Here is a 27,868-nt window from a genome sequence, read left to right on the forward strand (position 1 = left end):
ATTGGCATTAAACTAAAACCCTTAAGGACCAGATCAATACAGCAGCAACGAATGCTTATTCATTGTTGTTTGCCTCTTCATTTCATACCACCCGATATCTAAATGGTGTTTGGACTTTCTGCCCTCTGACATAAGGACATTTGGAATGGCAAACCTTTGACCTGAGATCCTAATGAATGGTTTGATTGACTCTCCCTTTGCGCTTGCTTCTGCAACACATGTACTAATATTGGAATGATAATGGGAAAATTAAATTGGCCCCTGCTCTAAAGGATGACACGCACATTCGTAAAGCATTCACTATTTTTGGCACATGACAGGACAGAAACTTTCTTAATTTGCAAGTCTTTATTTTTTAATAGATCTTTTTTAATGAAGATTGAAATTGTATGTTCATTCATATTACACGACAACACAATACATTTTGCGCCAAATTCAACACTAATGCCTCAGGAGCCTTTTACTTGTGAATCCTCTTGACTGAATGAACAGCCACGTCCCCTTGAATTTCTTGACTTGTACTTTTAGAAGTGGCATGCTTCTTTTGTTTTTTTTATTCCATTCTACCAAACTCAGTATTATCACTTTCCCCCTTGTTCTGCACTCCAGCGTAAACTGCTTTGAGGTGATATTTGCAAAGATCGCTCTGAACTACAGCTTTACTTGCTTCTGGGCCTTAATCTTTAATTGGAGCTGAGCAGTGTACTCCGGACGTGGCTGCTTATAGTTGGTTGATTTCTTTTTTGATTTCTGTAACTTTCAAACAGTCCCATTGTGAAATACCATTGTCACAATGTGCTGCAGTGCATGAAAACTTAAAATTAATGGGAGGATTGAGGGAGAGGGAGAGGGGGGAAGAGAGAGGGCGGGAGGGTGGGAAGGAGTGAGGGAGGGAGGGAGGGAGGGAGGGAGGAGAGAGAGACAGAGAGAGAGAAAACAAAGAAAATATGGTATTCGGGGGCTATGTGTTTGCATGGAAAAGATTTTAGGCTTTTAATCAAGTGGAAAGGGGCTCTGTGGCTGGTATCTCAGCCTGTTGATGCTTTGTTGAGTTGCTTGGAACATGCAAGGAAGGAGACCTGAAGCACTCCCGACCAGGTTGCATGTCTCCAAGTTACTGAAATCCCACAGACCTCCTCCCTGTGCCACAAAGTTCTGGGCACTGAGCTCTGCAGTTGTTTCCCACAGGTCGCCAAGTGCCCCAGATTTACTTTCTCATAGTTGCTAGTTACTGCTACCCCACCTCGACCACTATATTTTCCCCAGATACTTGCTACTGTGGAGTAAGCAGGGCTAAGAGAGAGGGAGAGGGGGTGTGCCTATGCAAATCATCTGCCAGTATGCTTCCTGGGAGGTCATTCCATCTCACAAGCTGACACCTGGGCAGTGGCAGGTAATTTGGAGAACAGACATATTCGGACAGGCCACAGAGCAAAGGCTGGGCCGTTGATTGAGGATCCATTTAGCCATGTCTCCCTAAGTTACCGAGGTCCAGAAAAATTCCACCCTCAGCTCTTATAGAGAGGTCCTTGGCCGATCGTGGCCGATCAGGGCAGTGAAGGGTCAGGGGTGACTGCACACTGCCTCACTTTTTCACTGCTTTCTACAGCGGTAATGCCTTTGCAGAAGGGGCCTGTACAAGTGATGTTGTCCTGCGCTATGGGAAAGTGACATTTATCCACTGACATTAACCAAATTACTTGCGCTGTTCAACGCACATACATGCAGAGAAATAATTTTATATTTTTTGGGGAAGGTGTAGAGGGTTCTGCTGATGATTCTTTTAAGCTGTCTGCTACTCTTGTTTTTACATAGAGTCTTTCCTCCCCAGGAATGTTTTACGGCCTACTGTATGTCCCTCCCTTACAACGAAAAATCTGTTGAAAGCACAGAGGTACATAGGAATGGATCTGTTAAGAAATGAAACAAAAAGCCTGGAAAAATGTGGAAACGGGTAGGATTTGGACTTACAATTAACTAACAGTTAGATGTGCTATCCCTTGACCCACTGACCCCCTTTCCTTTTGTGTAATCCTTTTTTTCTCAGTAGGGTTTTCCAAAGTGGATTTCATATAAAAGATCCTAGACCTGCATTCTGTGGCACACATGCCTCATATCCCGTTGCCCTTGATAAACTCACTTCATCTCTCACCAATATAAGCTGTAAAAGATTTTCAGGGCTTAGCCAAGCAAACTAGACGCGGGTCGAAGGTTGAGCAATCCTTTAATCAGCAGCAAAGTTAACATTGAAATCAGCCTCAGAATCTCTTAAAGGATGGTCCAATATCTGTTGCTGGCAGCGCGCAATGGGGCAGCCTGGGTGCTGACACCTTAAGCCATCTCCTGTTCTTGCCTTGTCCTTGATCCAGCCATGGGCCCACATACACTCAGAGGTACAGAGTGTTTCTCATGTCTATGGGTCTTCTGTGATGCTCTTACGCTTGCATCACACAGCCATCGTGATGGGGAGGGGGTGTCGATTTGCAAGCACCCTTGAGCATGAATCTTTTTATCTTTAAATATAATTGGCATTAAACCAAACCCTTTAGGACCAGATCAATACAGCAGCAAAGAATGCTGATGAATTGCTGTTTGCCGCTTAATCCCATAACATCCGACTTCTAAATGGGGTTTGGTCAAATGTTTGCCATAACAAATGTCCTTATGTCAAAGAGCAGAAAGTCCAGAGGTCCTAATCAATGGTTTGGTTGGCTCTCCCTTTGCGCTTGCCTTAAGGCGTCAGCACCAGAGGCTGCCCGATTGCGCCCTGCAAGCAACCAGTGTTGGCCCATCCTTTAAGAGATTCTGAGGCTGATTTCAATGTTATTTTTGCTGCTGATTTAAGGATTGCTCAACCTTCAGCCCACGTTTAGTTTCCTTGGCTATGCCCTTGACATCTTTTACAGCTTGTATTGGTGGGAGATGATGTGAGTTTATCAAGAGCAACGGGATATGAGGCATGTGGGCCATAAAAAACAGGTCTAGGATCATTTTTATAAGAAAGTCTCTTTAAGTAGGGAACTTTGGACAACCCTGCTGAGAGCGAAAGGATTACACAAAAGGTAGGGGTGTCAGTGGGTCAAGGGATAGCACATCTGACTGTGAATCAGTTTATTGTAAGTCCAAATCCTACCTGTTTCAACATGTTTCCAGGCTTTTTGTTTCATTTCTTAACTGAACTTAACTTCCTATGTACCTCAGCAAAACATGTACTAATATTGGAATGAAAATGGCAAAATTGAATTGGCCCCTGCTTCAAAGGATGACACGCACATTCGTAAAGCATTCACTATTTTTGGCACACGACAGGACAGAAACTTTCTTAATCTGCAAGTCTTTATTTTTTAATACATCTTTTTTAATGAAGATTGAAATTGTATGTTCATACATATTACACGACAACACAATACATTTTGCGCCAAATTCAACACTAATGCCTCGGGAGCCGTTTACTTGTGAGTCCTATTGACTGAATGAACAGCCCCACCACCTTCAATTTCTTGACTTGTACTTTTAGAAGTGGCACGCTGCTTTTGTTTTTTTATCCCATTCTACCAAACTCGGTATTATCACTTTTCCCCCTTGTTGTGCACTCCAGCGTAAACTGCTTTAAGGTGCTATTTGCAAACATCGCTCTGAACTACAGCTTTACTTGCTTCTAGGCCTTAATCTTTAATTGTGGCTGAGCAGTGTACTCCGGATTTGGCTGCTTTTAGTTGGTTGATTCTTTTTTGATTTCTGTAACTTTCAAACAGTCCCATTGTGAATTACCATTGTCGCAATGTGCTGCAGTGCAGGGAAACTTAAAAGTAATGGTAGGGAGAGGACGAGGGAGAGGGAGGGGGGTTGTGGGTGGTGGAAAGGAGGGAGGGAGGGAGGGAGAGAGGGAGGGAGGGAGGGAGGGAGGGAGGAGAGAGAGACAGAGAGAGAGAAAACAAAGAAAATATGGTATTCGGGGGCTATGTGTTTGCATGGAAAAGATTTTAGGCTTTTAATCAAGTGGAAAGGGGCTCTGTGGCTGGTATCTCAGCCTGTTGATGCTTTGTTGAGTTGCTTGGAACATGCAAGGAAGGAGACCTGAAGCACTCCCGACCAGGTTGCATGTCTCCAAGTTACTGAAATCCCACAGACCTCCTCCCTGTGCCACAAAGTTCTGGGCACTGAGCTCTGCAGTTGTTTCCCACAGGTCGCCAAGTGCCCCAGATTTACTTTCTCATAGTTGCTAGTTACTGCTACCCCACCTCGACCACTATATTTTCCCCAGATACTTGCTACTGTGGAGTAAGCAGGGCTAAGAGAGAGGGAGAGGGGGTGTGCCTATGCAAATCATCTGCCAGTATGCTTCCTGGGAGGTCATTCCATCTCACAAGCTGACACCTGGGCAGTGGCAGGTAATTTGGAGAACAGACATATTCGGACAGGCCACAGAGCAAAGGCTGGGCCGTTGATTGAGGATCCATTTAGCCATGTCTCCCTAAGTTACCGAGGTCCAGAAAAATTCCACCCTCAGCTCTTATAGAGAGGTCCTTGGCCGATCGTGGCCGATCAGGGCAGTGAAGGGTCAGGGGTGACTGCACACTGCCTCACTTTTTCACTGCTTTCTACAGCGGTAATGCCTTTGCAGAAGGGGCCTGTACAAGTGATGTTGTCCTGCGCTATGGGAAAGTGACATTTATCCACTGACATTAACCAAATTACTTGCGCTGTTCAACGCACATACATGCAGAGAAATAATTTTATATTTTTTGGGGAAGGTGTAGAGGGTTCTGCTGATGATTCTTTTAAGCTGTCTGCTACTCTTGTTTTTACATAGAGTCTTTCCTCCCCAGGAATGTTTTACGGCCTACTGTATGTCCCTCCCTTACAACGAAAAATCTGTTGAAAGCACAGAGGTACATAGGAATGGATCTGTTAAGAAATGAAACAAAAAGCCTGGAAAAATGTGGAAACGGGTAGGATTTGGACTTACAATTAACTAACAGTTAGATGTGCTATCCCTTGACCCACTGACCCCCTTTCCTTTTGTGTAATCCTTTTTTTCTCAGTAGGGTTTTCCAAAGTGGATTTCATATAAAAGATCCTAGACCTGCATTCTGTGGCACACATGCCTCATATCCCGTTGCCCTTGATAAACTCACTTCATCTCTCACCAATATAAGCTGTAAAAGATTTTCAGGGCTTAGCCAAGCAAACTAGACGCGGGTCGAAGGTTGAGCAATCCTTTAATCAGCAGCAAAGTTAACATTGAAATCAGCCTCAGAATCTCTTAAAGGATGGTCCAATATCTGTTGCTGGCAGCGCGCAATGGGGCAGCCTGGGTGCTGACACCTTAAGCCATCTCCTGTTCTTGCCTTGTCCTTGATCCAGCCATGGGCCCACATACACTCAGAGGTACAGAGTGTTTCTCATGTCTATGGGTCTTCTGTGATGCTCTTACGCTTGCATCACACAGCCATCGTGATGGGGAGGGGGTGTCGATTTGCAAGCACCCTTGAGCATGAATCTTTTTATCTTTAAATATAATTGGCATTAAACCAAACCCTTTAGGACCAGATCAATACAGCAGCAAAGAATGCTGATGAATTGCTGTTTGCCGCTTAATCCCATAACATCCGACTTCTAAATGGGGTTTGGTCAAATGTTTGCCATAACAAATGTCCTTATGTCAAAGAGCAGAAAGTCCAGAGGTCCTAATCAATGGTTTGGTTGGCTCTCCCTTTGCGCTTGCCTTAAGGCGTCAGCACCAGAGGCTGCCCGATTGCGCCCTGCAAGCAACCAGTGTTGGCCCATCCTTTAAGAGATTCTGAGGCTGATTTCAATGTTATTTTTGCTGCTGATTTAAGGATTGCTCAACCTTCAGCCCACGTTTAGTTTCCTTGGCTATGCCCTTGACATCTTTTACAGCTTGTATTGGTGGGAGATGATGTGAGTTTATCAAGAGCAACGGGATATGAGGCATGTGGGCCATAAAAAACAGGTCTAGGATCATTTTTATAAGAAAGTCTCTTTAAGTAGGGAACTTTGGACAACCCTGCTGAGAGCGAAAGGATTACACAAAAGGTAGGGGTGTCAGTGGGTCAAGGGATAGCACATCTGACTGTGAATCAGTTTATTGTAAGTCCAAATCCTACCTGTTTCAACATGTTTCCAGGCTTTTTGTTTCATTTCTTAACTGAACTTAACTTCCTATGTACCTCAGCAAAACATGTACTAATATTGGAATGAAAATGGGAAAATTGAATTGGCCCCTGCTTCAAAGGATGACACGCACATTCGTAAAGCATTCACTATTTTTGGCACACGACAGGACAGAAACTTTCTTAATCTGCAAGTCTTTATTTTTTAATACATCTTTTTTAATGAAGATTGAAATTGTATGTTCATACATATTACACGACAACACAATACATTTTGCGCCAAATTCAACACTAATGCCTCGGGAGCCGTTTACTTGTGAGTCCTATTGACTGAATGAACAGCCCCACCACCTTCAATTTCTTGACTTGTACTTTTAGAAGTGGCACGCTGCTTTTGTTTTTTTATCCCATTCTACCAAACTCGGTATTATCACTTTTCCCCCTTGTTGTGCACTCCAGCGTAAACTGCTTTAAGGTGCTATTTGCAAACATCGCTCTGAACTACAGCTTTACTTGCTTCTAGGCCTTAATCTTTAATTGTGGCTGAGCAGTGTACTCCGGATTTGGCTGCTTTTAGTTGGTTGATTCTTTTTTGATTTCTGTAACTTTCAAACAGTCCCATTGTGAATTACCATTGTCGCAATGTGCTGCAGTGCAGGGAAACTTAAAAGTAATGGTAGGGAGAGGACGAGGGAGAGGGAGGGGGGTTGTGGGTGGTGGAAAGGAGGGAGGGAGGGAGGGAGAGAGGGAGGGAGGGAGGGAGGGAGGGAGGGAGGAGAGAGAGACAGAGAGAGAGAAAACAAAGAAAATATGGTATTCGGGGGCTATGTGTTTGCATGGAAAAGATTTTAGGCTTTTAATCAAGTGGAAAGGGGCTCTGTGGCTGGTATCTCAGCCTGTTGATGCTTTGTTGAGTTGCTTGGAACATGCAAGGAAGGAGACCTGAAGCACTCCCGACCAGGTTGCATGTCTCCAAGTTACTGAAATCCCACAGACCTCCTCCCTGTGCCACAAAGTTCTGGGCACTGAGCTCTGCAGTTGTTTCCCACAGGTCGCCAAGTGCCCCAGATTTACTTTCTCATAGTTGCTAGTTACTGCTACCCCACCTCGACCACTATATTTTCCCCAGATACTTGCTACTGTGGAGTAAGCAGGGCTAAGAGAGAGGGAGAGGGGGTGTGCCTATGCAAATCATCTGCCAGTATGCTTCCTGGGAGGTCATTCCATCTCACAAGCTGACACCTGGGCAGTGGCAGGTAATTTGGAGAACAGACATATTCGGACAGGCCACAGAGCAAAGGCTGGGCCGTTGATTGAGGATCCATTTAGCCATGTCTCCCTAAGTTACCGAGGTCCAGAAAAATTCCACCCTCAGCTCTTATAGAGAGGTCCTTGGCCGATCGTGGCCGATCAGGGCAGTGAAGGGTCAGGGGTGACTGCACACTGCCTCACTTTTTCACTGCTTTCTACAGCGGTAATGCCTTTGCAGAAGGGGCCTGTACAAGTGATGTTGTCCTGCGCTATGGGAAAGTGACATTTATCCACTGACATTAACCAAATTACTTGCGCTGTTCAACGCACATACATGCAGAGAAATAATTTTATATTTTTTGGGGAAGGTGTAGAGGGTTCTGCTGATGATTCTTTTAAGCTGTCTGCTACTCTTGTTTTTACATAGAGTCTTTCCTCCCCAGGAATGTTTTACGGCCTACTGTATGTCCCTCCCTTACAACGAAAAATCTGTTGAAAGCACAGAGGTACATAGGAATGGATCTGTTAAGAAATGAAACAAAAAGCCTGGAAAAATGTGGAAACGGGTAGGATTTGGACTTACAATTAACTAACAGTTAGATGTGCTATCCCTTGACCCACTGACCCCCTTTCCTTTTGTGTAATCCTTTTTTTCTCAGTAGGGTTTTCCAAAGTGGATTTCATATAAAAGATCCTAGACCTGCATTCTGTGGCACACATGCCTCATATCCCGTTGCCCTTGATAAACTCACTTCATCTCTCACCAATATAAGCTGTAAAAGATTTTCAGGGCTTAGCCAAGCAAACTAGACGCGGGTCGAAGGTTGAGCAATCCTTTAATCAGCAGCAAAGTTAACATTGAAATCAGCCTCAGAATCTCTTAAAGGATGGTCCAATATCTGTTGCTGGCAGCGCGCAATGGGGCAGCCTGGGTGCTGACACCTTAAGCCATCTCCTGTTCTTGCCTTGTCCTTGATCCAGCCATGGGCCCACATACACTCAGAGGTACAGAGTGTTTCTCATGTCTATGGGTCTTCTGTGATGCTCTTACGCTTGCATCACACAGCCATCGTGATGGGGAGGGGGTGTCGATTTGCAAGCACCCTTGAGCATGAATCTTTTTATCTTTAAATATAATTGGCATTAAACCAAACCCTTTAGGACCAGATCAATACAGCAGCAAAGAATGCTGATGAATTGCTGTTTGCCGCTTAATCCCATAACATCCGACTTCTAAATGGGGTTTGGTCAAATGTTTGCCATAACAAATGTCCTTATGTCAAAGAGCAGAAAGTCCAGAGGTCCTAATCAATGGTTTGGTTGGCTCTCCCTTTGCGCTTGCCTTAAGGCGTCAGCACCAGAGGCTGCCCGATTGCGCCCTGCAAGCAACCAGTGTTGGCCCATCCTTTAAGAGATTCTGAGGCTGATTTCAATGTTATTTTTGCTGCTGATTTAAGGATTGCTCAACCTTCAGCCCACGTTTAGTTTCCTTGGCTATGCCCTTGACATCTTTTACAGCTTGTATTGGTGGGAGATGATGTGAGTTTATCAAGAGCAACGGGATATGAGGCATGTGGGCCATAAAAAACAGGTCTAGGATCATTTTTATAAGAAAGTCTCTTTAAGTAGGGAACTTTGGACAACCCTGCTGAGAGCGAAAGGATTACACAAAAGGTAGGGGTGTCAGTGGGTCAAGGGATAGCACATCTGACTGTGAATCAGTTTATTGTAAGTCCAAATCCTACCTGTTTCAACATGTTTCCAGGCTTTTTGTTTCATTTCTTAACTGAACTTAACTTCCTATGTACCTCAGCAAAACATGTACTAATATTGGAATGAAAATGGGAAAATTGAATTGGCCCCTGCTTCAAAGGATGACACGCACATTCGTAAAGCATTCACTATTTTTGGCACACGACAGGACAGAAACTTTCTTAATCTGCAAGTCTTTATTTTTTAATACATCTTTTTTAATGAAGATTGAAATTGTATGTTCATACATATTACACGACAACACAATACATTTTGCGCCAAATTCAACACTAATGCCTCGGGAGCCGTTTACTTGTGAGTCCTATTGACTGAATGAACAGCCCCACCACCTTCAATTTCTTGACTTGTACTTTTAGAAGTGGCACGCTGCTTTTGTTTTTTTATCCCATTCTACCAAACTCGGTATTATCACTTTTCCCCCTTGTTGTGCACTCCAGCGTAAACTGCTTTAAGGTGCTATTTGCAAACATCGCTCTGAACTACAGCTTTACTTGCTTCTAGGCCTTAATCTTTAATTGTGGCTGAGCAGTGTACTCCGGATTTGGCTGCTTTTAGTTGGTTGATTCTTTTTTGATTTCTGTAACTTTCAAACAGTCCCATTGTGAATTACCATTGTCGCAATGTGCTGCAGTGCAGGGAAACTTAAAAGTAATGGTAGGGAGAGGACGAGGGAGAGGGAGGGGGGTTGTGGGTGGTGGAAAGGAGGGAGGGAGGGAGGGAGAGAGGGAGGGAGGGAGGGAGGGAGGGAGGGAGGAGAGAGAGACAGAGAGAGAGAAAACAAAGAAAATATGGTATTCGGGGGCTATGTGTTTGCATGGAAAAGATTTTAGGCTTTTAATCAAGTGGAAAGGGGCTCTGTGGCTGGTATCTCAGCCTGTTGATGCTTTGTTGAGTTGCTTGGAACATGCAAGGAAGGAGACCTGAAGCACTCCCGACCAGGTTGCATGTCTCCAAGTTACTGAAATCCCACAGACCTCCTCCCTGTGCCACAAAGTTCTGGGCACTGAGCTCTGCAGTTGTTTCCCACAGGTCGCCAAGTGCCCCAGATTTACTTTCTCATAGTTGCTAGTTACTGCTACCCCACCTCGACCACTATATTTTCCCCAGATACTTGCTACTGTGGAGTAAGCAGGGCTAAGAGAGAGGGAGAGGGGGTGTGCCTATGCAAATCATCTGCCAGTATGCTTCCTGGGAGGTCATTCCATCTCACAAGCTGACACCTGGGCAGTGGCAGGTAATTTGGAGAACAGACATATTCGGACAGGCCACAGAGCAAAGGCTGGGCCGTTGATTGAGGATCCATTTAGCCATGTCTCCCTAAGTTACCGAGGTCCAGAAAAATTCCACCCTCAGCTCTTATAGAGAGGTCCTTGGCCGATCGTGGCCGATCAGGGCAGTGAAGGGTCAGGGGTGACTGCACACTGCCTCACTTTTTCACTGCTTTCTACAGCGGTAATGCCTTTGCAGAAGGGGCCTGTACAAGTGATGTTGTCCTGCGCTATGGGAAAGTGACATTTATCCACTGACATTAACCAAATTACTTGCGCTGTTCAACGCACATACATGCAGAGAAATAATTTTATATTTTTTGGGGAAGGTGTAGAGGGTTCTGCTGATGATTCTTTTAAGCTGTCTGCTACTCTTGCTTTTACATAGTCTTTCCTGCCCAGGAATGTTTTACGGCCTACTGTATGTCCCTCCCTTACAACGAAAAATCTGTTGAAAGCACAGAGGTACATAGGAATGGATCTGTTAAAAAATGAAACAGAAAGCCAGGAACATGTCGAAACTGGTAGTGTTTGGATTTAGCACATTTGACTGTGAGTCAGTTTATTGTATCAGTTGACCCACTGACCCCCTTACCTCCTGTGTAATACTTTTGCTCTCGGTAGGGTTGTCCAAAGTTCCCTTCTTAAGTGGCTTTCTTATAAAAAATACTAGACCTGCTTTTTGTGGCACACAAGCCTCATATCCCGTTGCAGTTGATAAACTCACATCATCTCCCACCAGTACAAGCTGTAAAGGAATTCCAGGGCTTATCCAAACAAACTAGACGTGGGTCAAGGTTGAGCAATCCTTAAATCAGCAGCAAAGTTAAAATTGAAATCAGCCTCAGAATCTTTTAAAGGACGGTCCAACATCTGTTGCTTACAGGGCTCAATCGGACACCCTCTGGTGCTGACGCCTTACCCACCTCCTGTTCTTGCCTTGTCCTTGATACAGCCATGGGCCCACATACACTCAGAGGTACAGAGTTTTTCTCATGTCTATGGGTCTATTGTGATGCTCTCAGGCTTGCATCACCCAGCCATTGTGATGGGGAGGGGGTGTCATTTTGCAAGCACCCTGGAGCATTAATCTTTCTATCTTTAAATATAATTGGCATTAAACTAAAACCCTTAAGGACCAGATCAATACAGCAGCAACGAATGCTTATTCATTGTTGTTTGCCTCTTCATTTCATACCACCCGATATCTAAATGGTGTTTGGACTTTCTGCCCTCTGACATAAGGACATTTGGAATGGCAAACCTTTGACCTGAGATCCTAATGAATGGTTTGATTGACTCTCCCTTTGCGCTTGCTTCTGCAACACATGTACTAATATTGGAATGATAATGGGAAAATTAAATTGGCCCCTGCTCTAAAGGATGACACGCACATTCGTAAAGCATTCACTATTTTTGGCACATGACAGGACAGAAACTTTCTTAATTTGCAAGTCTTTATTTTTTAATAGATCTTTTTTAATGAAGATTGAAATTGTATGTTCATTCATATTACACGACAACACAATACATTTTGCGCCAAATTCAACACTAATGCCTCAGGAGCCTTTTACTTGTGAATCCTCTTGACTGAATGAACAGCCACGTCCCCTTGAATTTCTTGACTTGTACTTTTAGAAGTGGCATGCTTCTTTTGTTTTTTTTATTCCATTCTACCAAACTCAGTATTATCACTTTCCCCCTTGTTCTGCACTCCAGCGTAAACTGCTTTGAGGTGATATTTGCAAAGATCGCTCTGAACTACAGCTTTACTTGCTTCTGGGCCTTAATCTTTAATTGGAGCTGAGCAGTGTACTCCGGACGTGGCTGCTTATAGTTGGTTGATTTCTTTTTTGATTTCTGTAACTTTCAAACAGTCCCATTGTGAAATACCATTGTCACAATGTGCTGCAGTGCATGAAAACTTAAAATTAATGGGAGGATTGAGGGAGAGGGAGAGGGGGGAAGAGAGAGGGCGGGAGGGTGGGAAGGAGTGAGGGAGGGAGGGAGGGAGGGAGGGAGGAGAGAGAGACAGAGAGAGAGAAAACAAAGAAAATATGGTATTCGGGGGCTATGTGTTTGCATGGAAAAGATTTTAGGCTTTTAATCAAGTGGAAAGGGGCTCTGTGGCTGGTATCTCAGCCTGTTGATGCTTTGTTGAGTTGCTTGGAACATGCAAGGAAGGAGACCTGAAGCACTCCCGACCAGGTTGCATGTCTCCAAGTTACTGAAATCCCACAGACCTCCTCCCTGTGCCACAAAGTTCTGGGCACTGAGCTCTGCAGTTGTTTCCCACAGGTCGCCAAGTGCCCCAGATTTACTTTCTCATAGTTGCTAGTTACTGCTACCCCACCTCGACCACTATATTTTCCCCAGATACTTGCTACTGTGGAGTAAGCAGGGCTAAGAGAGAGGGAGAGGGGGTGTGCCTATGCAAATCATCTGCCAGTATGCTTCCTGGGAGGTCATTCCATCTCACAAGCTGACACCTGGGCAGTGGCAGGTAATTTGGAGAACAGACATATTCGGACAGGCCACAGAGCAAAGGCTGGGCCGTTGATTGAGGATCCATTTAGCCATGTCTCCCTAAGTTACCGAGGTCCAGAAAAATTCCACCCTCAGCTCTTATAGAGAGGTCCTTGGCCGATCGTGGCCGATCAGGGCAGTGAAGGGTCAGGGGTGACTGCACACTGCCTCACTTTTTCACTGCTTTCTACAGCGGTAATGCCTTTGCAGAAGGGGCCTGTACAAGTGATGTTGTCCTGCGCTATGGGAAAGTGACATTTATCCACTGACATTAACCAAATTACTTGCGCTGTTCAACGCACATACATGCAGAGAAATAATTTTATATTTTTTGGGGAAGGTGTAGAGGGTTCTGCTGATGATTCTTTTAAGCTGTCTGCTACTCTTGTTTTTACATAGAGTCTTTCCTCCCCAGGAATGTTTTACGGCCTACTGTATGTCCCTCCCTTACAACGAAAAATCTGTTGAAAGCACAGAGGTACATAGGAATGGATCTGTTAAGAAATGAAACAAAAAGCCTGGAAAAATGTGGAAACGGGTAGGATTTGGACTTACAATTAACTAACAGTTAGATGTGCTATCCCTTGACCCACTGACCCCCTTTCCTTTTGTGTAATCCTTTTTTTCTCAGTAGGGTTTTCCAAAGTGGATTTCATATAAAAGATCCTAGACCTGCATTCTGTGGCACACATGCCTCATATCCCGTTGCCCTTGATAAACTCACTTCATCTCTCACCAATATAAGCTGTAAAAGATTTTCAGGGCTTAGCCAAGCAAACTAGACGCGGGTCGAAGGTTGAGCAATCCTTTAATCAGCAGCAAAGTTAACATTGAAATCAGCCTCAGAATCTCTTAAAGGATGGTCCAATATCTGTTGCTGGCAGCGCGCAATGGGGCAGCCTGGGTGCTGACACCTTAAGCCATCTCCTGTTCTTGCCTTGTCCTTGATCCAGCCATGGGCCCACATACACTCAGAGGTACAGAGTGTTTCTCATGTCTATGGGTCTTCTGTGATGCTCTTACGCTTGCATCACACAGCCATCGTGATGGGGAGGGGGTGTCGATTTGCAAGCACCCTTGAGCATGAATCTTTTTATCTTTAAATATAATTGGCATTAAACCAAACCCTTTAGGACCAGATCAATACAGCAGCAAAGAATGCTGATGAATTGCTGTTTGCCGCTTAATCCCATAACATCCGACTTCTAAATGGGGTTTGGTCAAATGTTTGCCATAACAAATGTCCTTATGTCAAAGAGCAGAAAGTCCAGAGGTCCTAATCAATGGTTTGGTTGGCTCTCCCTTTGCGCTTGCCTTAAGGCGTCAGCACCAGAGGCTGCCCGATTGCGCCCTGCAAGCAACCAGTGTTGGCCCATCCTTTAAGAGATTCTGAGGCTGATTTCAATGTTATTTTTGCTGCTGATTTAAGGATTGCTCAACCTTCAGCCCACGTTTAGTTTCCTTGGCTATGCCCTTGACATCTTTTACAGCTTGTATTGGTGGGAGATGATGTGAGTTTATCAAGAGCAACGGGATATGAGGCATGTGGGCCATAAAAAACAGGTCTAGGATCATTTTTATAAGAAAGTCTCTTTAAGTAGGGAACTTTGGACAACCCTGCTGAGAGCGAAAGGATTACACAAAAGGTAGGGGTGTCAGTGGGTCAAGGGATAGCACATCTGACTGTGAATCAGTTTATTGTAAGTCCAAATCCTACCTGTTTCAACATGTTTCCAGGCTTTTTGTTTCATTTCTTAACTGAACTTAACTTCCTATGTACCTCAGCAAAACATGTACTAATATTGGAATGAAAATGGGAAAATTGAATTGGCCCCTGCTTCAAAGGATGACACGCACATTCGTAAAGCATTCACTATTTTTGGCACACGACAGGACAGAAACTTTCTTAATCTGCAAGTCTTTATTTTTTAATACATCTTTTTTAATGAAGATTGAAATTGTATGTTCATACATATTACACGACAACACAATACATTTTGCGCCAAATTCAACACTAATGCCTCGGGAGCCGTTTACTTGTGAGTCCTATTGACTGAATGAACAGCCCCACCACCTTCAATTTCTTGACTTGTACTTTTAGAAGTGGCACGCTGCTTTTGTTTTTTTATCCCATTCTACCAAACTCGGTATTATCACTTTTCCCCCTTGTTGTGCACTCCAGCGTAAACTGCTTTAAGGTGCTATTTGCAAACATCGCTCTGAACTACAGCTTTACTTGCTTCTAGGCCTTAATCTTTAATTGTGGCTGAGCAGTGTACTCCGGATTTGGCTGCTTTTAGTTGGTTGATTCTTTTTTGATTTCTGTAACTTTCAAACAGTCCCATTGTGAATTACCATTGTCGCAATGTGCTGCAGTGCAGGGAAACTTAAAAGTAATGGTAGGGAGAGGACGAGGGAGAGGGAGGGGGGTTGTGGGTGGTGGAAAGGAGGGAGGGAGGGAGGGAGAGAGGGAGGGAGGGAGGGAGGGAGGGAGGAGAGAGAGACAGAGAGAGAGAAAACAAAGAAAATATGGTATTCGGGGGCTATGTGTTTGCATGGAAAAGATTTTAGGCTTTTAATCAAGTGGAAAGGGGCTCTGTGGCTGGTATCTCAGCCTGTTGATGCTTTGTTGAGTTGCTTGGAACATGCAAGGAAGGAGACCTGAAGCACTCCCGACCAGGTTGCATGTCTCCAAGTTACTGAAATCCCACAGACCTCCTCCCTGTGCCACAAAGTTCTGGGCACTGAGCTCTGCAGTTGTTTCCCACAGGTCGCCAAGTGCCCCAGATTTACTTTCTCATAGTTGCTAGTTACTGCTACCCCACCTCGACCACTATATTTTCCCCAGATACTTGCTACTGTGGAGTAAGCAGGCCTAAGAGAGAGGGAGAGGGGGTGTGCCTATGCAAATCATCTGCCAGTATGCTTCCTGGGAGGTCATTCCATCTCACAAGCTGACACCTGGGCAGTGGCAGGTAATTTGGAGAACAGACATATTCGGACAGGCCACAGAGCAAAGGCTGGGCCGTTGATTGAGGATCCATTTAGCCATGTCTCCCTAAGTTACCGAGGTCCAGAAAAATTCCACCCTCAGCTCTTATAGAGAGGTCCTTGGCCGATCGTGGCCGATCAGGGCAGTGAAGGGTCAGGGGTGACTGCACACTGCCTCACTTTTTCACTGCTTTCTACAGCGGTAATGCCTTTGCAGAAGGGGCCTGTACAAGTGATGTTGTCCTGCGCTATGGGAAAGTGACATTTATCCACTGACATTAACCAAATTACTTGCGCTGTTCAACGCACATACATGCAGAGAAATAATTTTATATTTTTTGGGGAAGGTGTAGAGGGTTCTGCTGATGATTCTTTTAAGCTGTCTGCTACTCTTGCTTTTACATAGTCTTTCCTGCCCAGGAATGTTTTACGGCCTACTGTATGTCCCTCCCTTACAACGAAAAATCTGTTGAAAGCACAGAGGTACATAGGAATGGATCTGTTAAAAAATGAAACAGAAAGCCAGGAACATGTCGAAACTGGTAGTGTTTGGATTTAGCACATTTGACTGTGAGTCAGTTTATTGTATCAGTTGACCCACTGACCCCCTTACCTCCTGTGTAATACTTTTGCTCTCGGTAGGGTTGTCCAAAGTTCCCTTCTTAAGTGGCTTTCTTATAAAAAATACTAGACCTGCTTTTTGTGGCACACAAGCCTCATATCCCGTTGCAGTTGATAAACTCACATCATCTCCCACCAGTACAAGCTGTAAAGGAATTCCAGGGCTTATCCAAACAAACTAGACGTGGGTCAAGGTTGAGCAATCCTTAAATCAGCAGCAAAGTTAAAATTGAAATCAGCCTCAGAATCTTTTAAAGGACGGTCCAACATCTGTTGCTTACAGGGCTCAATCGGACACCCTCTGGTGCTGACGCCTTACCCACCTCCTGTTCTTGCCTTGTCCTTGATACAGCCATGGGCCCACATACACTCAGAGGTACAGAGTTTTTCTCATGTCTATGGGTCTATTGTGATGCTCTCAGGCTTGCATCACCCAGCCATTGTGATGGGGAGGGGGTGTCATTTTGCAAGCACCCTGGAGCATTAATCTTTCTATCTTTAAATATAATTGGCATTAAACTAAAACCCTTAAGGACCAGATCAATACAGCAGCAACGAATGCTTATTCATTGTTGTTTGCCTCTTCATTTCATACCACCCGATATCTAAATGGTGTTTGGACTTTCTGCCCTCTGACATAAGGACATTTGGAATGGCAAACCTTTGACCTGAGATCCTAATGAATGGTTTGATTGACTCTCCCTTTGCGCTTGCTTCTGCAACACATGTACTAATATTGGAATGATAATGGGAAAATTAAATTGGCCCCTGCTCTAAAGGATGACACGCACATTCGTAAAGCATTCACTATTTTTGGCACATGACAGGACAGAAACTTTCTTAATTTGCAAGTCTTTATTTTTTAATAGATCTTTTTTAATGAAGATTGAAATTGTATGTTCATTCATATTACACGACAACACAATACATTTTGCGCCAAATTCAACACTAATGCCTCAGGAGCCTTTTACTTGTGAATCCTCTTGACTGAATGAACAGCCACGTCCCCTTGAATTTCTTGACTTGTACTTTTAGAAGTGGCATGCTTCTTTTGTTTTTTTTATTCCATTCTACCAAACTCAGTATTATCACTTTCCCCCTTGTTCTGCACTCCAGCGTAAACTGCTTTGAGGTGATATTTGCAAAGATCGCTCTGAACTACAGCTTTACTTGCTTCTGGGCCTTAATCTTTAATTGGAGCTGAGCAGTGTACTCCGGACGTGGCTGCTTATAGTTGGTTGATTTCTTTTTTGATTTCTGTAACTTTCAAACAGTCCCATTGTGAAATACCATTGTCACAATGTGCTGCAGTGCATGAAAACTTAAAATTAATGGGAGGATTGAGGGAGAGGGAGAGGGGGGAAGAGAGAGGGCGGGAGGGTGGGAAGGAGTGAGGGAGGGAGGGAGGGAGGGAGGGAGGAGAGAGAGACAGAGAGAGAGAAAACAAAGAAAATATGGTATTCGGGGGCTATGTGTTTGCATGGAAAAGATTTTAGGCTTTTAATCAAGTGGAAAGGGGCTCTGTGGCTGGTATCTCAGCCTGTTGATGCTTTGTTGAGTTGCTTGGAACATGCAAGGAAGGAGACCTGAAGCACTCCCGACCAGGTTGCATGTCTCCAAGTTACTGAAATCCCACAGACCTCCTCCCTGTGCCACAAAGTTCTGGGCACTGAGCTCTGCAGTTGTTTCCCACAGGTCGCCAAGTGCCCCAGATTTACTTTCTCATAGTTGCTAGTTACTGCTACCCCACCTCGACCACTATATTTTCCCCAGATACTTGCTACTGTGGAGTAAGCAGGGCTAAGAGAGAGGGAGAGGGGGTGTGCCTATGCAAATCATCTGCCAGTATGCTTCCTGGGAGGTCATTCCATCTCACAAGCTGACACCTGGGCAGTGGCAGGTAATTTGGAGAACAGACATATTCGGACAGGCCACAGAGCAAAGGCTGGGCCGTTGATTGAGGATCCATTTAGCCATGTCTCCCTAAGTTACCGAGGTCCAGAAAAATTCCACCCTCAGCTCTTATAGAGAGGTCCTTGGCCGATCGTGGCCGATCAGGGCAGTGAAGGGTCAGGGGTGACTGCACACTGCCTCACTTTTTCACTGCTTTCTACAGCGGTAATGCCTTTGCAGAAGGGGCCTGTACAAGTGATGTTGTCCTGCGCTATGGGAAAGTGACATTTATCCACTGACATTAACCAAATTACTTGCGCTGTTCAACGCACATACATGCAGAGAAATAATTTTATATTTTTTGGGGAAGGTGTAGAGGGTTCTGCTGATGATTCTTTTAAGCTGTCTGCTACTCTTGCTTTTACATAGTCTTTCCTGCCCAGGAATGTTTTACGGCCTACTGTATGTCCCTCCCTTACAACGAAAAATCTGTTGAAAGCACAGAGGTACATAGGAATGGATCTGTTAAAAAATGAAACAGAAAGCCAGGAACATGTCGAAACTGGTAGTGTTTGGATTTAGCACATTTGACTGTGAGTCAGTTTATTGTATCAGTTGACCCACTGACCCCCTTACCTCCTGTGTAATACTTTTGCTCTCGGTAGGGTTGTCCAAAGTTCCCTTCTTAAGTGGCTTTCTTATAAAAAATACTAGACCTGCTTTTTGTGGCACACAAGCCTCATATCCCGTTGCAGTTGATAAACTCACATCATCTCCCACCAGTACAAGCTGTAAAGGAATTCCAGGGCTTATCCAAACAAACTAGACGTGGGTCAAGGTTGAGCAATCCTTAAATCAGCAGCAAAGTTAAAATTGAAATCAGCCTCAGAATCTTTTAAAGGACGGTCCAACATCTGTTGCTTACAGGGCTCAATCGGACACCCTCTGGTGCTGACGCCTTACCCACCTCCTGTTCTTGCCTTGTCCTTGATACAGCCATGGGCCCACATACACTCAGAGGTACAGAGTTTTTCTCATGTCTATGGGTCTATTGTGATGCTCTCAGGCTTGCATCACCCAGCCATTGTGATGGGGAGGGGGTGTCATTTTGCAAGCACCCTGGAGCATTAATCTTTCTATCTTTAAATATAATTGGCATTAAACTAAAACCCTTAAGGACCAGATCAATACAGCAGCAACGAATGCTTATTCATTGTTGTTTGCCTCTTCATTTCATACCACCCGATATCTAAATGGTGTTTGGACTTTCTGCCCTCTGACATAAGGACATTTGGAATGGCAAACCTTTGACCTGAGATCCTAATGAATGGTTTGATTGACTCTCCCTTTGCGCTTGCTTCTGCAACACATGTACTAATATTGGAATGATAATGGGAAAATTAAATTGGCCCCTGCTCTAAAGGATGACACGCACATTCGTAAAGCATTCACTATTTTTGGCACATGACAGGACAGAAACTTTCTTAATTTGCAAGTCTTTATTTTTTAATAGATCTTTTTTAATGAAGATTGAAATTGTATGTTCATTCATATTACACGACAACACAATACATTTTGCGCCAAATTCAACACTAATGCCTCAGGAGCCTTTTACTTGTGAATCCTCTTGACTGAATGAACAGCCACGTCCCCTTGAATTTCTTGACTTGTACTTTTAGAAGTGGCATGCTTCTTTTGTTTTTTTTATTCCATTCTACCAAACTCAGTATTATCACTTTCCCCCTTGTTCTGCACTCCAGCGTAAACTGCTTTGAGGTGATATTTGCAAAGATCGCTCTGAACTACAGCTTTACTTGCTTCTGGGCCTTAATCTTTAATTGGAGCTGAGCAGTGTACTCCGGACGTGGCTGCTTATAGTTGGTTGATTTCTTTTTTGATTTCTGTAACTTTCAAACAGTCCCATTGTGAAATACCATTGTCACAATGTGCTGCAGTGCATGAAAACTTAAAATTAATGGGAGGATTGAGGGAGAGGGAGAGGGGGGAAGAGAGAGGGCGGGAGGGTGGGAAGGAGTGAGGGAGGGAGGGAGGGAGGGAGGGAGGAGAGAGAGACAGAGAGAGAGAAAACAAAGAAAATATGGTATTCGGGGGCTATGTGTTTGCATGGAAAAGATTTTAGGCTTTTAATCAAGTGGAAAGGGGCTCTGTGGCTGGTATCTCAGCCTGTTGATGCTTTGTTGAGTTGCTTGGAACATGCAAGGAAGGAGACCTGAAGCACTCCCGACCAGGTTGCATGTCTCCAAGTTACTGAAATCCCACAGACCTCCTCCCTGTGCCACAAAGTTCTGGGCACTGAGCTCTGCAGTTGTTTCCCACAGGTCGCCAAGTGCCCCAGATTTACTTTCTCATAGTTGCTAGTTACTGCTACCCCACCTCGACCACTATATTTTCCCCAGATACTTGCTACTGTGGAGTAAGCAGGGCTAAGAGAGAGGGAGAGGGGGTGTGCCTATGCAAATCATCTGCCAGTATGCTTCCTGGGAGGTCATTCCATCTCACAAGCTGACACCTGGGCAGTGGCAGGTAATTTGGAGAACAGACATATTCGGACAGGCCACAGAGCAAAGGCTGGGCCGTTGATTGAGGATCCATTTAGCCATGTCTCCCTAAGTTACCGAGGTCCAGAAAAATTCCACCCTCAGCTCTTATAGAGAGGTCCTTGGCCGATCGTGGCCGATCAGGGCAGTGAAGGGTCAGGGGTGACTGCACACTGCCTCACTTTTTCACTGCTTTCTACAGCGGTAATGCCTTTGCAGAAGGGGCCTGTACAAGTGATGTTGTCCTGCGCTATGGGAAAGTGACATTTATCCACTGACATTAACCAAATTACTTGCGCTGTTCAACGCACATACATGCAGAGAAATAATTTTATATTTTTTGGGGAAGGTGTAGAGGGTTCTGCTGATGATTCTTTTAAGCTGTCTGCTACTCTTGTTTTTACATAGAGTCTTTCCTCCCCAGGAATGTTTTACGGCCTACTGTATGTCCCTCCCTTACAACGAAAAATCTGTTGAAAGCACAGAGGTACATAGGAATGGATCTGTTAAGAAATGAAACAAAAAGCCTGGAAAAATGTGGAAACGGGTAGGATTTGGACTTACAATTAACTAACAGTTAGATGTGCTATCCCTTGACCCACTGACCCCCTTTCCTTTTGTGTAATCCTTTTTTTCTCAGTAGGGTTTTCCAAAGTGGATTTCATATAAAAGATCCTAGACCTGCATTCTGTGGCACACATGCCTCATATCCCGTTGCCCTTGATAAACTCACTTCATCTCTCACCAATATAAGCTGTAAAAGATTTTCAGGGCTTAGCCAAGCAAACTAGACGCGGGTCGAAGGTTGAGCAATCCTTTAATCAGCAGCAAAGTTAACATTGAAATCAGCCTCAGAATCTCTTAAAGGATGGTCCAATATCTGTTGCTGGCAGCGCGCAATGGGGCAGCCTGGGTGCTGACACCTTAAGCCATCTCCTGTTCTTGCCTTGTCCTTGATCCAGCCATGGGCCCACATACACTCAGAGGTACAGAGTGTTTCTCATGTCTATGGGTCTTCTGTGATGCTCTTACGCTTGCATCACACAGCCATCGTGATGGGGAGGGGGTGTCGATTTGCAAGCACCCTTGAGCATGAATCTTTTTATCTTTAAATATAATTGGCATTAAACCAAACCCTTTAGGACCAGATCAATACAGCAGCAAAGAATGCTGATGAATTGCTGTTTGCCGCTTAATCCCATAACATCCGACTTCTAAATGGGGTTTGGTCAAATGTTTGCCATAACAAATGTCCTTATGTCAAAGAGCAGAAAGTCCAGAGGTCCTAATCAATGGTTTGGTTGGCTCTCCCTTTGCGCTTGCCTTAAGGCGTCAGCACCAGAGGCTGCCCGATTGCGCCCTGCAAGCAACCAGTGTTGGCCCATCCTTTAAGAGATTCTGAGGCTGATTTCAATGTTATTTTTGCTGCTGATTTAAGGATTGCTCAACCTTCAGCCCACGTTTAGTTTCCTTGGCTATGCCCTTGACATCTTTTACAGCTTGTATTGGTGGGAGATGATGTGAGTTTATCAAGAGCAACGGGATATGAGGCATGTGGGCCATAAAAAACAGGTCTAGGATCATTTTTATAAGAAAGTCTCTTTAAGTAGGGAACTTTGGACAACCCTGCTGAGAGCGAAAGGATTACACAAAAGGTAGGGGTGTCAGTGGGTCAAGGGATAGCACATCTGACTGTGAATCAGTTTATTGTAAGTCCAAATCCTACCTGTTTCAACATGTTTCCAGGCTTTTTGTTTCATTTCTTAACTGAACTTAACTTCCTATGTACCTCAGCAAAACATGTACTAATATTGGAATGAAAATGGGAAAATTGAATTGGCCCCTGCTTCAAAGGATGACACGCACATTCGTAAAGCATTCACTATTTTTGGCACACGACAGGACAGAAACTTTCTTAATCTGCAAGTCTTTATTTTTTAATACATCTTTTTTAATGAAGATTGAAATTGTATGTTCATACATATTACACGACAACACAATACATTTTGCGCCAAATTCAACACTAATGCCTCGGGAGCCGTTTACTTGTGAGTCCTATTGACTGAATGAACAGCCCCACCACCTTCAATTTCTTGACTTGTACTTTTAGAAGTGGCACGCTGCTTTTGTTTTTTTATCCCATTCTACCAAACTCGGTATTATCACTTTTCCCCCTTGTTGTGCACTCCAGCGTAAACTGCTTTAAGGTGCTATTTGCAAACATCGCTCTGAACTACAGCTTTACTTGCTTCTAGGCCTTAATCTTTAATTGTGGCTGAGCAGTGTACTCCGGATTTGGCTGCTTTTAGTTGGTTGATTCTTTTTTGATTTCTGTAACTTTCAAACAGTCCCATTGTGAATTACCATTGTCGCAATGTGCTGCAGTGCAGGGAAACTTAAAAGTAATGGTAGGGAGAGGACGAGGGAGAGGGAGGGGGGTTGTGGGTGGTGGAAAGGAGGGAGGGAGGGAGGGAGAGAGGGAGGGAGGGAGGGAGGGAGGGAGGAGAGAGAGACAGAGAGAGAGAAAACAAAGAAAATATGGTATTCGGGGGCTATGTGTTTGCATGGAAAAGATTTTAGGCTTTTAATCAAGTGGAAAGGGGCTCTGTGGCTGGTATCTCAGCCTGTTGATGCTTTGTTGAGTTGCTTGGAACATGCAAGGAAGGAGACCTGAAGCACTCCCGACCAGGTTGCATGTCTCCAAGTTACTGAAATCCCACAGACCTCCTCCCTGTGCCACAAAGTTCTGGGCACTGAGCTCTGCAGTTGTTTCCCACAGGTCGCCAAGTGCCCCAGATTTACTTTGTCATAGTTGCTAGTTACTGCTACCCCACCTCGACCACTATATTTTCCCCAGATACTTGCTACTGTGGAGTAAGCAGGCCTAAGAGAGAGGGAGAGGGGGTGTGCCTATGCAAATCATCTGCCAGTATGCTTCCTGGGAGGTCATTCCATCTCACAAGCTGACACCTGGGCAGTGGCAGGTAATTTGGAGAACAGACATATTCGGACAGGCCACAGAGCAAAGGCTGGGCCGTTGATTGAGGATCCATTTAGCCATGTCTCCCTAAGTTACCGAGGTCCAGAAAAATTCCACCCTCAGCTCTTATAGAGAGGTCCTTGGCCGATCGTGGCCGATCAGGGCAGTGAAGGGTCAGGGGTGACTGCACACTGCCTCACTTTTTCACTGCTTTCTACAGCGGTAATGCCTTTGCAGAAGGGGCCTGTACAAGTGATGTTGTCCTGCGCTATGGGAAAGTGACATTTATCCACTGACATTAACCAAATTACTTGCGCTGTTCAACGCACATACATGCAGAGAAATAATTTTATATTTTTTGGGGAAGGTGTAGAGGGTTCTGCTGATGATTCTTTTAAGCTGTCTGCTACTCTTGCTTTTACATAGTCTTTCCTGCCCAGGAATGTTTTACGGCCTACTGTATGTCCCTCCCTTACAACGAAAAATCTGTTGAAAGCACAGAGGTACATAGGAATGGATCTGTTAAAAAATGAAACAGAAAGCCAGGAACATGTCGAAACTGGTAGTGTTTGGATTTAGCACATTTGACTGTGAGTCAGTTTATTGTATCAGTTGACCCACTGACCCCCTTACCTCCTGTGTAATACTTTTGCTCTCGGTAGGGTTGTCCAAAGTTCCCTTCTTAAGTGGCTTTCTTATAAAAAATACTAGACCTGCTTTTTGTGGCACACAAGCCTCATATCCCGTTGCAGTTGATAAACTCACATCATCTCCCACCAGTACAAGCTGTAAAGGAATTCCAGGGCTTATCCAAACAAACTAGACGTGGGTCAAGGTTGAGCAATCCTTAAATCAGCAGCAAAGTTAAAATTGAAATCAGCCTCAGAATCTTTTAAAGGACGGTCCAACATCTGTTGCTTACAGGGCTCAATCGGACACCCTCTGGTGCTGACGCCTTACCCACCTCCTGTTCTTGCCTTGTCCTTGATACAGCCATGGGCCCACATACACTCAGAGGTACAGAGTTTTTCTCATGTCTATGGGTCTATTGTGATGCTCTCAGGCTTGCATCACCCAGCCATTGTGATGGGGAGGGGGTGTCATTTTGCAAGCACCCTGGAGCATTAATCTTTCTATCTTTAAATATAATTGGCATTAAACTAAAACCCTTAAGGACCAGATCAATACAGCAGCAACGAATGCTTATTCATTGTTGTTTGCCTCTTCATTTCATACCACCCGATATCTAAATGGTGTTTGGACTTTCTGCCCTCTGACATAAGGACATTTGGAATGGCAAACCTTTGACCTGAGATCCTAATGAATGGTTTGATTGACTCTCCCTTTGCGCTTGCTTCTGCAACACATGTACTAATATTGGAATGATAATGGGAAAATTAAATTGGCCCCTGCTCTAAAGGATGACACGCACATTCGTAAAGCATTCACTATTTTTGGCACATGACAGGACAGAAACTTTCTTAATTTGCAAGTCTTTATTTTTTAATAGATCTTTTTTAATGAAGATTGAAATTGTATGTTCATTCATATTACACGACAACACAATACATTTTGCGCCAAATTCAACACTAATGCCTCAGGAGCCTTTTACTTGTGAATCCTCTTGACTGAATGAACAGCCACGTCCCCTTGAATTTCTTGACTTGTACTTTTAGAAGTGGCATGCTTCTTTTGTTTTTTTTATTCCATTCTACCAAACTCAGTATTATCACTTTCCCCCTTGTTCTGCACTCCAGCGTAAACTGCTTTGAGGTGATATTTGCAAAGATCGCTCTGAACTACAGCTTTACTTGCTTCTGGGCCTTAATCTTTAATTGGAGCTGAGCAGTGTACTCCGGACGTGGCTGCTTATAGTTGGTTGATTTCTTTTTTGATTTCTGTAACTTTCAAACAGTCCCATTGTGAAATACCATTGTCACAATGTGCTGCAGTGCATGAAAACTTAAAATTAATGGGAGGATTGAGGGAGAGGGAGAGGGGGGAAGAGAGAGGGCGGGAGGGTGGGAAGGAGTGAGGGAGGGAGGGAGGGAGGGAGGGAGGAGAGAGAGACAGAGAGAGAGAAAACAAAGAAAATATGGTATTCGGGGGCTATGTGTTTGCATGGAAAAGATTTTAGGCTTTTAATCAAGTGGAAAGGGGCTCTGTGGCTGGTATCTCAGCCTGTTGATGCTTTGTTGAGTTGCTTGGAACATGCAAGGAAGGAGACCTGAAGCACTCCCGACCAGGTTGCATGTCTCCAAGTTACTGAAATCCCACAGACCTCCTCCCTGTGCCACAAAGTTCTGGGCACTGAGCTCTGCAGTTGTTTCCCACAGGTCGCCAAGTGCCCCAGATTTACTTTCTCATAGTTGCTAGTTACTGCTACCCCACCTCGACCACTATATTTTCCCCAGATACTTGCTACTGTGGAGTAAGCAGGGCTAAGAGAGAGGGAGAGGGGGTGTGCCTATGCAAATCATCTGCCAGTATGCTTCCTGGGAGGTCATTCCATCTCACAAGCTGACACCTGGGCAGTGGCAGGTAATTTGGAGAACAGACATATTCGGACAGGCCACAGAGCAAAGGCTGGGCCGTTGATTGAGGATCCATTTAGCCATGTCTCCCTAAGTTACCGAGGTCCAGAAAAATTCCACCCTCAGCTCTTATAGAGAGGTCCTTGGCCGATCGTGGCCGATCAGGGCAGTGAAGGGTCAGGGGTGACTGCACACTGCCTCACTTTTTCACTGCTTTCTACAGCGGTAATGCCTTTGCAGAAGGGGCCTGTACAAGTGATGTTGTCCTGCGCTATGGGAAAGTGACATTTATCCACTGACATTAACCAAATTACTTGCGCTGTTCAACGCACATACATGCAGAGAAATAATTTTATATTTTTTGGGGAAGGTGTAGAGGGTTCTGCTGATGATTCTTTTAAGCTGTCTGCTACTCTTGTTTTTACATAGAGTCTTTCCTCCCCAGGAATGTTTTACGGCCTACTGTATGTCCCTCCCTTACAACGAAAAATCTGTTGAAAGCACAGAGGTACATAGGAATGGATCTGTTAAGAAATGAAACAAAAAGCCTGGAAAAATGTGGAAACGGGTAGGATTTGGACTTACAATTAACTAACAGTTAGATGTGCTATCCCTTGACCCACTGACCCCCTTTCCTTTTGTGTAATCCTTTTTTTCTCAGTAGGGTTTTCCAAAGTGGATTTCATATAAAAGATCCTAGACCTGCATTCTGTGGCACACATGCCTCATATCCCGTTGCCCTTGATAAACTCACTTCATCTCTCACCAATATAAGCTGTAAAAGATTTTCAGGGCTTAGCCAAGCAAACTAGACGCGGGTCGAAGGTTGAGCAATCCTTTAATCAGCAGCAAAGTTAACATTGAAATCAGCCTCAGAATCTCTTAAAGGATGGTCCAATATCTGTTGCTGGCAGCGCGCAATGGGGCAGCCTGGGTGCTGACACCTTAAGCCATCTCCTGTTCTTGCCTTGTCCTTGATCCAGCCATGGGCCCACATACACTCAGAGGTACAGAGTGTTTCTCATGTCTATGGGTCTTCTGTGATGCTCTTACGCTTGCATCACACAGCCATCGTGATGGGGAGGGGGTGTCGATTTGCAAGCACCCTTGAGCATGAATCTTTTTATCTTTAAATATAATTGGCATTAAACCAAACCCTTTAGGACCAGATCAATACAGCAGCAAAGAATGCTGATGAATTGCTGTTTGCCGCTTAATCCCATAACATCCGACTTCTAAATGGGGTTTGGTCAAATGTTTGCCATAACAAATGTCCTTATGTCAAAGAGCAGAAAGTCCAGAGGTCCTAATCAATGGTTTGGTTGGCTCTCCCTTT

The 27,868-nt window shown here is 44.5% G+C and overlaps 5 non-coding genes across 5 annotated transcripts; all 5 read left to right on the plus strand.

Annotated features, from left to right (window-relative positions):
- Window positions 1-201: 201 nt before the first annotated feature.
- Window positions 202-308, plus strand: LOC138568648 (U6 spliceosomal RNA). Its single transcript, XR_011302966.1, has one exon. It is a non-coding gene; the product is annotated as a U6 spliceosomal RNA (small nuclear RNA).
- Window positions 309-11,740: 11,432 nt separating this feature from the next.
- On the plus strand, window positions 11,741-11,847 carry LOC138568649 (U6 spliceosomal RNA). Its single transcript, XR_011302967.1, has one exon. It is a non-coding gene; the product is annotated as a U6 spliceosomal RNA (small nuclear RNA).
- A 5,428-nt stretch (window positions 11,848-17,275) lies between these two features.
- Window positions 17,276-17,382, plus strand: LOC138568650 (U6 spliceosomal RNA). Its single transcript, XR_011302968.1, has one exon. It is a non-coding gene; the product is annotated as a U6 spliceosomal RNA (small nuclear RNA).
- Window positions 17,383-19,812: 2,430 nt separating this feature from the next.
- LOC138568651 (U6 spliceosomal RNA) lies at window positions 19,813-19,919 on the plus strand. Its single transcript, XR_011302969.1, has one exon. It is a non-coding gene; the product is annotated as a U6 spliceosomal RNA (small nuclear RNA).
- Window positions 19,920-25,347: 5,428 nt separating this feature from the next.
- Window positions 25,348-25,454, plus strand: LOC138568652 (U6 spliceosomal RNA). Its single transcript, XR_011302970.1, has one exon. It is a non-coding gene; the product is annotated as a U6 spliceosomal RNA (small nuclear RNA).
- The last annotated feature ends 2,414 nt before the right edge of the window (window positions 25,455-27,868 follow it).

This window comes from Ambystoma mexicanum, chromosome 2p (genome assembly GCF_040938575.1).
Source record: "Ambystoma mexicanum isolate Mex_15411 chromosome 2p, UKY_AmexF1_1, whole genome shotgun sequence".
In the NCBI taxonomy this organism is placed as follows: Eukaryota; Metazoa; Chordata; class Amphibia; order Caudata; family Ambystomatidae; genus Ambystoma; species Ambystoma mexicanum.